The sequence below is a fragment of the Vollenhovia emeryi genome, unplaced genomic scaffold (genome assembly GCF_000949405.1).
Source record: "Vollenhovia emeryi isolate VEMERY1.0 unplaced genomic scaffold, V.emery_V1.0 DF939179.1, whole genome shotgun sequence".
Taxonomy (NCBI): Eukaryota; Metazoa; Arthropoda; class Insecta; order Hymenoptera; family Formicidae; genus Vollenhovia; species Vollenhovia emeryi.
In genome coordinates, this window is record NW_011967187.1 from 452,827 (window position 1) to 468,421 (window position 15,595).

Here is a 15,595-nt window from a genome sequence, read left to right on the forward strand (position 1 = left end):
CAAACCCGGGCACTAACACGGGGAAACAACGCGGGGGCACGTGCGACGCGGCGGCTCGCGGGCGATCCGCGAACGTCGGGCGGAAGAGAGGAGGGTTGGGGGAGGACGGGGGGGCGCGAGCGAGTGTTCGAACGCGCGCGCGTGTCACCGATCACCCCGGCGACGTCAGAGACCCTTAGGCGACGTCGGCGTCTCGCGGCGAGCGACCCCGCGCCGTTGCCATCGTCGCTGAAAGTCCCACCGGCGGGAGGGGGAGGGGGGAGGAGAGACGAGAGGAGGACGCGGCGCGCTGTCACGTGACGAGGATCCTCCGCTTCGCGGGGTCCGCGGCTCGGTTACGGTCGGAGGGCGTGCGGAGTCGCGTCCCCGTCGGGGCGAACATGCCACGCACTTGTCGCGATTTCGTGACACCGTGTGCACGGGGTGGGTGGGGGGCGGAGGGGGGGACGTGAGTAAGAGAGAGAGCGCGCGAGGAAGAGGGAAGAGGGGAACGACGGGAGGAGGAAGAAGACGCGACCGCGCGTCGGAAGTGTCCGCCGGGGGTGTCTTCACCGCCGGCCGTCGATATCGCTGCACGATCCTCGTCCCCTCGGCGTATTATTCACACGCGGAGTCATGAGCGCCGCCCGCTATCGTCCGTTCGCCCGCTCTCGGGGTGGCCCGCGGGAACGTCACACCGCGTCGCCCGTGCACGCGCATCAGGACGCACACGCGCGCGACCGCTGCCGTCGCTCCGGCAGCCGCATGGCGTCGGGGGGTCGTCGTTTTCGAGGTTAGAACGCGGACGGCACGCGCGCGCGAGAAAAAGAAAGAGAGAGAGAGAGAGTGCGCGAGCCTCTCGTCCGGCGGTGGCGGCGGCGGCGCGTCCTACCGCATCACCCGAGGTCTCGGCGAGAACGACGCGGAGTTGGCGCGTACGAGCGACGGGCGCAAGGCCGCGTTCACTGTTACCCGGCGGATTCACTTGCGATACGTCGCGACACGTCGCGGAGGAAGCGGCGGAGTCGAGAAAGAGAAAGAGAGCGGGAGAGAGAGAGAGAGAGAAGAGCGGGCGCGCGCGAGAGATCCTCTCTCCACAGGACACGCGACGAGACTGACGCGTCGCGCGGTCGCCTCCCCTCGCGATCGGCAACGCGGCCCCTTTCACCTCCCCTCGCCCCCGCGAGTCCCCATCCCCACCCCTGGCGCGCCGCGCGCGGATCCCCCACTTCGCGCGCCATCGCGCCGCGCCGATCGCTCGCTCGCTCGCTCGCCCGCTCGCTTCTCGTTCGTTCGCTCGACGATTCCTTTCGTCCCTTTGGCGCTCCCGTTACTCGCGGGAAGCAACCCCCGACGCGAGGAGCTCGCCGTTTTTGCCCGGCGAAGAGGCAGACGGTCGTGTATCGGCGACCAAGCGAGCGCGAGGGCGCGCGCGGGTGGTGGTATTCTCCTTCTCTCTCTCTCTCTCTCTCTCTCTCTCTGTCTCGCGGCTTCACCCTCGTCTCCACGGGCTATGCACCATGCCGAAAACATCGGCCCACTTGTTGAGTCGGAAAGAGAGCGAGCGAAGGAGAGCAGGACGGAGCCCCGGAGAACGGGAGCGTGTGGGTGGATGCGTGCGTGCGCGCGTATGCGTACGCGCGCGGAAAAGTGACGTACGAGATAAAAAGCTCCGCGGCGCTAACGACGGACGGACGGACAAAGGGGATCGGCGAGGACGCGGTCGAGCCCTGTGACGACAGCCGCCCCGGCCCGTTCTCCGACTCCCATTCACGATTATCGCGTTTCTCACTCGCGACGCGGACTACGCCGTTCACGAAATTCCCCGCGACAACAATATTAATATTGCCACCGCGTACGTGCGCGCGGACGGGTGTGCGTGCGGCACGGCGGAGGAAGAGAGCGTCTGGAAAGTGTATAGGAATATTCTCTCCTCGCAGAATGATCCGCGAACTTTTATCCACACCTGGGGAGAGCGTTACCTGAGGTCGTTTGAAGCAACAAGAAGCGTACAAACGAGATCCGATTCAGGATTAAGGCCCGATTTCACCAAACGTCGCTTAACTTCAATCCTAAGGTCAAGCTACAATGTGTTCTTTGCGTCTAGAAACGTTCTATTCTGTAGCCAATAGATATACGTTTAAAAAAATTGTACGATCGTAGATTGTCGACTAATTTTCTAAGCGTTTCGATTTGCTTATACAAAATAGAATGCTTCTAGACGCAAAGAGCAACGTAGACTAGGTTTTAGTTTAATTCACGTTTGCCTCTTTCTAAAGTAACAGTTGGAGAGAGACAAAGGACGAATTAAGCTAAGCTTCAGTTGAACAACGTTGGCGAAACGCAGGGGCCCAAGGAGTGAAGACCAATTTGAAGATTGGAGGGCTCGTGTAATTTTAATAGGCAGAAGCTGGAACACCTTCGAATCCTTGATCCTTTGAGTCATAATTTCCTTTCGGATCCCTTAATTTTGCATTGTACAAGTACAAAGATCGACAAGTTTGTAGCAAGATTTCGCAGGACATGCTCCCGGGGGTAAACATCGCGAATCACCCTGTGCGATATTAATCCTTTAATGACCGCTGGGACACATGCAATCCCACTTACATTTATTACTCTCTATGTATTCTAGTATTCCATTCTATGTATTCGAGTATCATATAAAATAATAGTAAAAATAGTTGGATTATGAAACGCTGACAAATTTCACACGTATAGTGAAGGACGAAATGGTTGCAACGCTTTTTTTTTAGTGCGTTTAGAAACAGCATTTAGAGCCTGGGATACTCTCTAAAACTTTTGGAGGGAGGTTCTCGCTCGAATCGCGGTGTCACTCACCACTTCACTCTGTTCGAGTGAATATTTACTCCAACAGAGTGAATTAAACAATATATGTGAACATGCCTAATGCGGGTCACAAGGCAAGATGTAGGTAGCCCAACTTGTAGATCTTGAAATCTTTCTGAAAAATCGTGAATCTATATACCGTTTCTTTCCACATTAGTACTACGCGCCGAATTGTTTTTCCGGTCATAATGCAGTTTGTCTTTACACGTGGAATAATTGTCGTCAGCAGATTCACGTATTCGATTTGATAATCATTATTTTTCAAATGCAATTCGCATTTTTCTGATGCTACATTAGCAATCAGTATTCTCCCTCCTCCCCCCATTTTCCCCGTCCTGTAAATTAATTTTATTGCGAAAAATATTACCCCAACCAGGATAAAATAATGATTATCAAATCGAATACGTGAATCTGCTGACGACAATTATTCCACGTGTAAAGACAAACTGCGTTATGACCGGAAAAACAATTCGGCGCGTAGTACTAATGTGGAAAGAAACGGTATATAGATTCACGATTTTTCAGAAAGATTTCAAGATCTACAAGTTGGGCTACCTACATCTTGCCTTGTGAGCCGCATTAGGCATGTTCACATATATTGCTTAGTTTCGAGGGTCTTACTTGAAAGAGTGAATTAATTCACTCTAAGACAAAAGGTGGAGAATGTCACTCTTATTTTTTTAAGCGGAGTCGTCGAAGAAAGGATTTTTGTTACCGAGACGAAAAGTATTCTTGACGCATTTATATACTTCACAACCTCATTTCGTATAAAAATAAGACAATACCGAAATAACATAAATAATTCTTGTTCTCCTATATCGAATTAAAAAAAGATTCACTTACTACATCGAGACAAGAGTAACTTATATAAATTAAAATAAATATACTTGTATAAAATAAAACTATTTATTTTGTAAATAATTATTCTATTTTATTTTTTATTGTTATTTTAACGTTAATAAGTTGTATATTTTAATTGATAGGGTGGTTGTCTAATTCAATTTATTTATTAGTTGGGTCTATGCGTGTATTAGCTCAAACTTTGTCATACGAGGTGAGATTTATTATGATTTTAGGTGAGAGGGGCAGGTTTATAGATTTAATTAAGTGACAGATTTACGTGATTTGATTTTTAGTCCTGTTATTTCCTTTACTTATAGTTTTTTTTATTAGAGTTTTAGCTGAATAATGTGAGCTTATATATTCTTGCGTTTAGAATAGACTTTCCCTCCATCTTACAACGCACAAAGTCGGCACCACGATATTCAACAAAAGACGATACAATAGAGTAAGATACGTCGTAATTGAAGTGAATGATAACCAATCAGAGTACAGTTTAGCGTTTGATGAGAGCGGAAGCATCGTGACTTTGGCTATTTGCACAAATTGAATGCTGGGTGAATATGAAAAGACAGGCGGCCAAATAAATATTTTAGCAGCTAAAAGGTCTCCCTTATGTTTTCCTTACGATATTTTTGTGCGTTGATACAAGTTTATTTTCAGGATAATGCGTTACGGACATTTTTCTGCGGATACCACTAAGCCCAAAGGATTGTGCAGATCAATCCCCTCCGTGGGAAAATACATACCTTCACTCTACTTGAAACCGGAAATAGTTATAATCTGTGATAATTGCCTTTGCACACATTTATCGATTACGAATAGCATGAATAGCGGTGTGGACACGCGACCGAATTCCGATTGGTTAGCTCTTACGTCCCTACATCGTTGTAGTCGTGAAAGATCAAGTTCGGCCGTCTTTTACGACAGGCTTCACAATCGGAGAAATGCTAGTTTAAAACTGTGTTTTACAACAACCGCGTTTAACGCAATTGTAGAATTGTCTTTACGAAAAGTGTCGCGACCATTCTGCCCGTCATCGTATGCCGCGAAAAGTACCCGTGCGCGAGGGCGCGATCGCAGGACGCGATCGGCCCCGCGAATTGACCACCCGCGGCGGTGATATCCGCCCCGGACGGAGTTGCGGATCCATCGCGCCGGGACTCGCGGAACCGGCGTCAGGGAAATTTCACGGCGGCTCCCGTTGTAACGAGTCCCCATCGCGAGTTTCTTCGAAACTGTCCGATCTCGCCGACGCCCAGTTAATTAAAAGCACGGCGCGAGCCTCGCCGGCTGTATAATGGATCGTCGGCGAATTTTAAGGTGGCGTGCTTAACTTTTGCACCAAGTTAAATGGCGTTGTTTACCGCGCCCGGCGAAGTTTAATGATATCGCGGCCGAGAATATCTTCATTTCGTCGCGCGAGCCCGCGGATCGCGCGGGGAGCGGGGGGAGGGGGGGGGAGAGAGAAAAGGGGAGCCCCCGTAATGACCGCGCGCGGTTTCGGAAAATCTGTCAGGGTGGGGGACAAACGAGATATCTCGTGGCGCCAAAGGTGCCTCGTTAGTCGGATATTCGTGAGTAATTTTAGTGTCGTACCCACGCGACTGGCCGAAGGTTTATAATTACCTAACCTCACCCGACCCAATCTAACCCACTTGGCAAACGAGCGAGAGTTCCAGTTTTCCTCTCACCGAGCGCCGGATACGACGAAGTCGGGCGAGGTTGGTTTTAAAAAAAGAAGAGGGAGGAGGAGGAGGAGGAGGAGGAGGAGGGGAAAGAGAAGCCGATCGGCCGAGAATTGTCGACGAGCCACCAATTAATATCTGACCTGACTCCGCTCGGACCTAACGACGCGACACGGTCGTTTATAAGCCGGCGATTATGACGATCGCGCGAGCCGGCAATCAAATTCCGATCGCAGAAACGGCATAATATAAGTATTTGCGTTGATACGCGGCTAAACAGTTCGCCGTTACAATGTAGCGGCGATTGACATCAATTGCGGACGGCCGCTTTATTGAAGACACTTGATCTCATTTCGATTCGAGATAGCGAGCGAGCGTGCAATATCAATTTTTATGGCGCAGGTTAATCGGTATTTTATCAATGTAAAGCGCGAGACGTATATCCGTTCTATCTTAAATTTCGCCGCGGACACGCGCGTAATGCGTTAAATTGCACTCGCTGAAACGCAGCGAGGTGTAAATGCAACAAGGCGCTCGTACCTGAAAGATACGACGATGTGCGAACACACTTGTCGCCGTAATGAACCATAAAGTAACGGTAGACAAGCGGTCAACAAGAAACGGTCAAAATAAATGACCGTCCTGTCGAAACGGCGCAGGTATAAAGAAATTCTCGCTATTTTAAGACTCGTAATGACGGCCAAATGATGTGAAGCGACAGCCGGCACAATGCGACAGTGTCAATATGTGCGGGTTGGGATTCACGTGTACCTGCTTTCCCGAAACACTTTTCGGAGCTGCGAGAAAACTTAATCTTTTCGACCGGTAATGACCCCAACCGGGATGACCCGGCCAATTTCGGCACCCTTGTCAAAAATCACGCGGCAAGCGCCCGGCCGCTTGAACGTCGCCGTCAATTCTTTTCCCTTAATTCATCTTATCGACGCGCAGTTCGCAAAGCTCGGAAAATATACGCGTGGACAACATCTTTATACTGTTATTGCGACAAATATTATCGTATGCCTCGGTGGTCGAATTGGTGAGACGCCCGCCCAGAGTGTAGGGAGGTCCAGGTTCAAACTGGCTGAGGTAATATTTTTCGCAATAAATTTGCTGTATTATCGAAGGTGCCAGGTATGGTCAAGGAAACACTGACGTTCTTCGTCATACCAGCCGTGCCTTCTGACTGTGAGAAAATCTGACGGAGGTCGGAGGAAGTGGTGCATTTTTACGTCTATTTACGCCTCTTCATAAACGTCTCGTTGTCCCCATGAATATTTCGTCACCGCAATAACAGCGACACCCGAGAGCGCGGAGCGCGAGATCCCGCGGTCGGAATTGCTCCGAATCGGAATATACTAATAAGATAAACAAGCCGCCGTTTCGGGCGCAGTCGCTACGGCAAATAATGACACAATTTAATTAAATAATTACGCAACGCTCGCGTTTGTCGACTCGCTGATAAGGAGAGGCCGCGCAGCTACTCGAGTATCGATCATCGCGCGGCGGCTTCGCGCGACACCGCTCACCGCCCGCGAGTTTTGGCGATCGGCGCATCTCCGGCCAACGCGTTTCACAAAGCTTCACGGTGATGCTGCGAGGACCGGGAGAGAACCCGGCGACACTCGCGCACCCGTGCCATGCAAGGGGGTAGCCACTAGCTAAAACGCTGTCCCACCGATTACACGATTTCATTACATTTCGTACGATTTCATATGACTACAAATAAATTCATCTAACGGCAAATAATTTTCTTATACGCACGTTGAAAAACAGGCGACGTTGTTAAGAGCTGTTAGGTTTCCTCAAAAAATAAGTATTCGCTTGTAGAAGGTAATTTCAATTGAGATTGTAGTATTCGGTTAGGTAGAAAACGTGTTTCCCCACTTCCCACTTTTCCCACCAGTCTAACCGTGGTCTTAACGAGAGGTAAGTTTGTATTTGTATCTACTGTTTGTTGTTCTAAATTTGCGCGCAAAGGTGTATCACTGTCCTAACAGCAACTACTCTGGGGGAAGAAAGACAGCAACCCATTTTGGGGCCCACAATTAGTAATCGAATTATTTCGATTGTTCGTGACTCTAATCTTTTACGAATTTTACCCCGCGTAACTAAACATCGCAATTCGATCTATATCCAAGATTTTTAAGTAATACCAATCGAATCTCTCAATTAGTTCTGTCGATATTCAGTAACACAAAGATTTTCACTTAAATCTCAAGTTGCTTAACTACAAAAACAAAGCTTCCTCTATGAGGAAGCAAAACGGTCAAAATTTTTCCCAGAGTAGAGTTACGAACAATCCAAACAATTCAATTACTACGCAGTTGGATTGTGTTTCCTTGTTAAAAGAAACGCTGGTTAAAATTTTTGTGTAAAATGTTGAACACGTTTATGTGTTAATTTAACATATTGCTCTTGTGTTAGTTGACCTCAAATGTAAAATTATTGAAATAACTGAAAAGAAATGTTAAAACAACACAATGTGTACTTATTTTTTAATCTTACACAATACATTTGTTCTATATTATCAGTAACAAGATTTATCTGTTAAAATTTACAGAATAAAATGTTAGCTTTATTCTATATAACATAAGTAAGAGTAATTTCGAACATCATTTGACTTATTACATCTGTAAAACGTAAACATTACATGTTTTAAAATTCACTTTGTCATTAAAAATATGTTAATTTTACACAAAATTTATTTCAAATTATTTTAAGATTCGCATTTATTTTAAAATATTAACAGAGTATTATTGTGTTCATTTAACATATCCATATTATGTTAAATTAACACAAAAATTTGTGTCGACCGTTTGGGACATGGAATATCTGTTAAATATAACACAAATTTTTCAATTGTGTAATTGTGGGCCCCAAAATGAGTTGCTATCTTCTTTTTCCCGGAGTATTTCAGTCTTATGAAAAAAATAATACGCGCTTATAGGCGTGAACTGACATATATTTGGATATTCACTAAGAGAAGTAAATTTTGGGGGAAAATGAAAACAAGTTGAGAAAATGTTCAAATTTTTTGTTCATTGTCTAACAAGTGAAGAAACTTGAAAATGAAGGCAAAACGATTATATGGAGATTTCGTAAGGATTTCATAATAATTTCGGTGACACTGTCCCACGATTATATTAAGTCGTTACCCCCTTGGTGCCATGTCGCGGGGGATCCCGGAAGATTTGCCGCGCCGCGCGACTGACCCGAGATCGGTGGCATATGGTGATCGCATCGCAAAGCGCTTCGCGGGATCGCTGCGATAACAACGGGGATTTCGACAAGGAAACGGCAACTTTTTGGGGGATGTGTTCTCGTGAATGGGCAGACGCTATCTCTTCTTCTCACTCGTAGGGAAGTTGAAAAGAGATCGACGCAACGTATCGGCCTTTAAATATTAAGTGATCGAGAATGTTGGCACCTCGATATCGCGCGTGGCAGCACCGCCAAGAATTTCCTTCCCCGCGCCGGGAAACACGTGAATGATAAAAATGAATAAAAGGAAAAGAACAAGGGAGGAGAGACACGACGTTGCCGCGAGGCGTTTCGTCATTGGACAGCCAACAAATAATTAGGTAACCTTGCCCGGCCAACTGTGTAAACTGCGCCTCCTTCTCCTCCGGCATCGGCGTCCCCCGCTCCTTTTTACACCTTATCAGGTCGCGCAAAGACGACGAGGCGAATAAAGGGAGAGGCGAGGACGAGGACGCAGAAGCAGAAGGGCAGACCCGAGAGAAGTGGAGACGAAGAAAGGTGGAGAGAAGAGTCGTCGACCCGGACGCCTCTTCTTCTCTTCTTTGCGCCGTTGTCCCCGCCGCACGATTCCCCTTTCGAGAGAGCGTGAAAAAAATAATAAGATCGTGGCTGTCGGAGGTCGATTCTCCTCGTCTACTCCGTTCTTCTCCCCGCGACGAGCGCAGGGGAAGGGGGGGAAACACGACAAAAACGTCGACCGGCAAGAAAACGGAACTCGGTGTCTCCGCGTCGTCGGCAGCGTTGCGACGACGCGCGAGTTGAAGCGTTCTGAAACCATAGCTGGTATCATTGTACGATGTGCCGTCGAATAATGCAGCCGGCGAAAATCTCCGTAAGCTGTCGGGTATAAACAAATTCATTCGGAATCCGCTATCTGGGATCTGATAACGCGAGACCGGCTTTGTCCTTTTCCACGTCGCGAAATTAATTTTTGCCGTCGCGTAATTTTTACGGGCTGAAACCCGCGGAGGCAGAAGTAATAATATTCCAATCAACGCTAACCCGGCGCGGAATTACTAAAAACCATTTCAAAGAACGCCGGAAATAATTATACCCATACGCGATAATCTTTACACAGCGAGGGGGAAGCGAAACGATGATATTTCGCCGAAAGGTAAACGCGGTAAAAAGCGCGGACGAAGCAAAACCTCCGCGAGAAACCGATTTAATTTCCCCCGTCACAACCCTTTCGTGGATATCGTGTCCGAGGGTGAATGGCTAAAAGGTAATAGTTAATAACAGCGCAGCTGAAAGGGGGATCCGGTAATCCTCTTCTAATTTCTAAAACAAAGAGAGTCGCGGATCGTAGCACGCCAACGGAAGCGGCGGAGGGAGACGGAGGAAGGAAGAAAGAAAAGAGACGGAGAAGGGAGAGATGAACGAGCGATCCGAAGGAGGCGGGAGAAAGAGAGAAACGTTCTCCCGCGGAGGCGAAGCCGAGATCCCGGGTTCGGTGGGTTCGGTTGGGGGCGAGGGAGGAGGGCGAGCGGGTGGTAGGAGAACTGAAATTGGGATGGGAGGGTGGGAGGACGGGGAGGAGGGGGGGGAGGGGCAGGGTTCCACCCTGGAACACATTAACTGCAGGGCGACGGGGTATATAGGGGTGGGTTGGGGCCGCACCACTGGCGTAAGCCGAACGGAAAACGAAATCGTTCCTCGGGAGCGTGCGACGAGTGGCTACGGCTTAATTCTGACCTCTTGTTAACCAAGTGGCGTAATGGAAGTAACACCCCGTACGCTTTCACGTCGTAGAATACTTCCTTCGGAAATTATCGGACTTAGTCGCGGTGGTTGAAATTTCGCTCTGGGAATTACACTCTATCCCCCGGTGCTCCAATATCGCATGAATGTTAGAGATCCAAAGCGTTTCTCTCTGTTTTTTTTGGCTGAAAATTCCTCGAGGTGCAACTGGGCGAATAATTCGATTGGCTCAATTGCAATCGTGCGTACACGTAGCGATAAAATGTTTGTAACAAAGTTAAATGTAGTTTTCCGCGTAGGACAGTTATCTGAAATTTTGTTGCGAGAATATTCCGGGTTAATTAACCGAGATTTTTCGCGGGCAATCACAACGCGAAGAATCTTGGCGGTTTATCATTAGCAGGCTTGCCACGTGTAATCCTTCGAATTAATTCCATTCAATTTCCTCGAGGACGAGAACGGACACGAACAGAAGCGAGCGTTCTCGTGTTGTAAGATTCGCGAGATTAATCCCGATTAGCCTTAATAGAGGCTAGATAGCGGTGTATTTCCTCGTCGATCGATTTGTCCAAATATAGATCAACTAACGAATCTCGATCACTGCGCGACTGTGGCCGCAGCAACGGCCTATGTTATATTTGCATACTAATGTATCGAACATGTGTGCAGAGAAAGACGTCCTGAAAAGGAAACGAAAGCCGCGCGCCACATCGAGAGAGACGTCTTTCGTTTGCTCGCGGCGCTTTATCATTTATTTTTTTCTTTACCACGCATCCCGTTTCTGCTCAAAGTACCTTATCTCTTATCGATCCTATGCTCGGTCGGCAATTCTGCAAGAGGCTTGTGCCTACAGTACTGCCCTTTCCTCGTTTCAATTTCAGTACTGACGCTCCTCTTCCTGTTGTCAAAAAATTTCTGATAATTTCAGGCAACTCGTAAGAATTTTCCATTCCTGGATATTGAAAGACGGTTTACATTGAAAGTCCGCATCGACATCCGATTTCTACGAGAAGCGTGTTTCAAGTCGCCTGCCATTGTCCCCGCTCCAGCAGAAAAATAATTGACGGAGGACGGTGATTACACCGATATCTTGATACAACAGCAAACCGCGCCAGGCCCTACGCCAATGCGAGGCACTGAACGAGGGGCGGCGGGAGCACTAGTAGCGTAGTTAGGGGTGGCTCGGTAGGGATGCTTTAGGGTGAGATTTAGTACCAACCTCCGTCGCTTAGTCTACCCATCCTGTGTATAGTGTACGTAGTGCATGTCCCGAGAGTCAAACTATAGTCGATACTCGGCGAGAGAAATACCAAACCACCACGAAACACTATCCACGACAATTCATATCAGTCTTCGCTCATGGTACAACCGTGGCGCCTCTCCCAAAACGGAAGTAATGCGCGAAAGCCATCGATACGTAACGAGGGAGTCGTAACGCGTCGCCGACGGGCGGAACCGTTAATTTCGCCGATTCGTTCTTCCGCGGCGCCAAAGGCGCGCTTGCGTGTCTTAAATTATTAAACGTGCCCGACGCGCGTTAACTCACGGTGACTAAAACCGCGCGACGTTAAGGCGAGACGTTATCCGTCGTCCCGAGGCTCGCCCCACTTACTGTTATCTTATATGGCAGTACTTAGGGTGCATTACCCGAATGCGGAGGTACCGAGCCCCGAAATTTCTATTAGTTCGAGCGAGCGGGAGAAGGAGGAGGAAGGAAACCACTTCACGAAATGGGACCCTTAAGTTACCGAGGGGGAGCGACGCGAAAGAATCCCGGGACAACTTCCTGCGGCTCGATATATACGCCCGGAGCCCTTCGATGTTACCAGGGCCAAGCTCGTATCTCCTGTCCCTTTCGAGAACCCCCGATTGTTACTAAAACATATCCCCGCTCTTGTAATATCGCTACAAGGATCAACGGTATCTATATCTTGACGCACGTTACGTTCCGCCTCGGCCAATTTCTACGGCATGTCGAATTTTCATTAAATTATCCAACCGCTCTACGTTTCTCTCTCGCGGAAAGTAGACGGCGAAAGTGAATAAGAAAAAAGGATTGATTAATATAATTGAACGTATCTTTACTGGTTATTATTAAGAGCGACGTAAGAGTCTCTCGATAACTTACAATGCATTAAAACGAGACTGATATTTCGACCAACGTTTCGAAAAACGTCCTGTTTTTCCGCTTGCTTATTCTCGTAGCACTTCTCACTCGACCGAAGGATTCACACGGATGTTTGGCCAACGTCTTCCGTAACGGTAGTCGTTCCGAGACTCCGAAAGACAACTCCGGGGCACTCCGGACGAATAGAACGAGGGATTGTAGCTCGTTTCGTGAGTAAGGTTTCTACGGAAGGAGGAGGAAGGAAGAGGTGGAGCGAGGGGCGGGTATCCTCCAAGAGAATCCTCGGGGCCGAGAGGGAGGCACAAGAGTCAAGTAAACTCAAGAACCGGCGGCCTCTTTCATCCCCGAAACTTGAAAAGCCGTAGGAGAGAGCGGCCACGCTAGTCGCGCCATATGCTGCCCCTCGAGAGTAGATTTTCCCTCCCTTTTTCTCTCGCTGCCGTTCGCGATGATAAAATTCTAATCAGTTTTCCCCGTGTATCGCAAGGATAGTCTTCCGAGGGTCTCGTAGGCGTGACGCCGCGCGCCGATGGGAAAGGATAAGGGAAAGATGAGACCGCATAACTTGGTCCGGAGCTCCAAGTCGATCAAGGATACAGGTCAGAAAAAACGGAAACGGTATTTCCCAGGTCGTTGACCCAAATATAACGCCCATGTCTGGCAAGCTAGCGAGAGGAAAACGTCCATCTAATTTCGAGGGAAATTTTCGAGGCATAAAAATAACGTTCGGTGTGATTACCTGTTTACGACGTAAATTGATAATTTTAATAAATTTGCTCGACGAGGGGGGGGGGGGTGGAAAAATCGTGAATCGAATCGAATTATTTGTTTTCGAGTTCTCTCAACTAAGACGTCGTCACCGCAGAATCGATTAAATCCTTAGCGTAACGTAACGCGATGTGTGCGAGAGGAAATTAAACGCGTAATGCGTAACGCAAATGCAGTTGCTAGGGAAAGATTTAAGAGACGCGGCATCCCTTAAGTACACGTCGAAACAGATAATATAAGCTCGCTACAGGGCGCACGGCTTGTTTGCACTGGGGGCTGTTTGCACACACGATCTCGCGGCTTTCCGCCAGCACGAAACCTCCCCAGGGGGAGGAGGAAGGAGGCGGCTTCATCCCCGCGGGTCCGTTCACCGCGGCCGTATATATTCGATTTTCAGGACGACCTGTACCTTTCCGCCCCAGGCCTTGTTGGTTTTATGCTCCGACGGAGCTGTCATTTTATATTTTCCGACGGATTATAATCTGCAAAGCCGTGTCAGTCGAGGGGGGGGATCGAACATTTTACGCTCGCCGGATTCTTAATTACTCGCGACTACCGACGGCTCCATTTTTGAAATTTATACCCGTCTCCGGCTAACTCTATTTTCTATTTTCACTCGCGCGATCGTAAGTGTTGTTATTTTAACGAGAATATCATCCGATGGAACCCGAAGGAATATTCAGTTGTTGACGCACAAACGCAATTTACTCGCCGAACTCCGCATCATCTACATATCCGCCGCACGAAATATAACAAACGCATTTATCCGGAGCTCATTGAAATTCCGGCGTACATGTCGGACCGATATATACTCATACACGCCCGAGTAATATACCTGACATAATACAAATAATTCGCTTCACGTAACACGCCGGGCTTTGCATAAGCCCCGCAAGACCCGGTTCGGTATCATCGCGGAAGATTGGCCGCGAATTTTCGATAACGTCTGGTCAGACAGCCGACAAATCATCGTGAGCCCATCAAGGGGGTAGGCGGCACGAGGGAGGAGATTGAAGATAGAAGCGAGAGCGCTACCCCCGAATTTCACAGCCCGCTACGCCACAAATGAAGCACACTTGGGTGGTGCTCGATTTAGCTCGTATCATCCCGCACCCTCGGCTGAGCACTACGCATCGAGCAAACACTGCCACGCATGTAGAACAAACACACACACGCGACTCCGTGTACACGGTCAATGAAGAGATGGACGTACGAGCGACGCCTCGAAAATCTTCGCACGCCTCGATTGCTCGCGGTGGGGGGAGGGGAGAGAAAAAAAGGAGCCAACCCCCTGGGAAAAATTACTCGCGCCGTGTGTGCTGTTAATTTGGAAAGTTTGACATTGAAAATCTTACACGACGCACCGTGGACTTTAAGCTACCGCTTAAGGACAATACGACAAAATCGACTGGATTAAATCTTGAACTTTGAGTGTACATAGTTATCACTCTTACGATAAGTAATACTATTGTACATAGTAAAATACAAAATCGATAAAGTTGATAAGATACTATCGAAGGTAAGGTATTGATAAGGAGATAAATCCGAGATTCTTTCGTGCAGAAATATATTCGTATGTTGATGCGAATAAACTGGCGAAGATCGGAATGGGAGAATCCGTTTAATCTCATTGATATGTTAATTGGCACGGAGTTCTCATCGCGGTCGTTAATCCCCCATGAAAACGATCGCGGGATACACGACGAGTACCCACTAGAGTAGAAAACCCCCGCGTCGGGGGCCACGTGACCCTTGGAAGGGCGGCGGTAGATAGTGGCCACTCGAAATTTCGTGCTAGTCGAAGGTAATAGATTAATCGTACGCGTCGGTGGCCGATGAAAGGGCGGCAGAAGTGGACGGGATCATTAAATATTGTACGCGCCATGAAAAACTCAGCCATCCGTAGGACCGGCCGTATGGGCCACTTTTCAACCCTTCGCACAACGCAACGTTTCGCGATGATATCTCTTAATGTTCCCCCATAATGTACCGCAAAAAGTTCTCACTAGCCTCAGCAAGTAGGTATATATGTCGTTCGTACGTTACGTAATAATAAGTATATTTTTATTGGGGACTGTATAACCGTACACACGCGGAAAGAATTTTCTTCTTAAATTTATCTTGAAAGTCATGTGATCGTGGGACATGGTATTTTAAAGAACTTGTATGAAATTTTACTATACGTTTTACTTAAAATGTATAGTAATATCTCACAAAACTCTCAAAAGCTCTCACCCAAAAAAAAGTATTCTATTTTTGAGTGGTTTCCTCTTAATTTTAGAGGATTTCTTTATTTTCATAAGGAAATCCTCTAAAATCAAGAGGGAACCACTCAAAAATATAATACTTTTCTTGGACCTTTTTTTCAGTGCTTCAAACC

At 48.0% G+C, this 15,595-nt stretch overlaps 1 protein-coding gene across 1 annotated transcript in view; it reads right to left on the reverse strand.

Annotated features, from left to right (window-relative positions):
• Nucleotides 1-15,595, reverse strand: part of LOC105563276 (transcription factor 12) — a 124,914-nt gene that overhangs the window by 92,401 nt on the left and 16,918 nt on the right. The gene's annotated exons all lie outside the window — the stretch shown is intronic.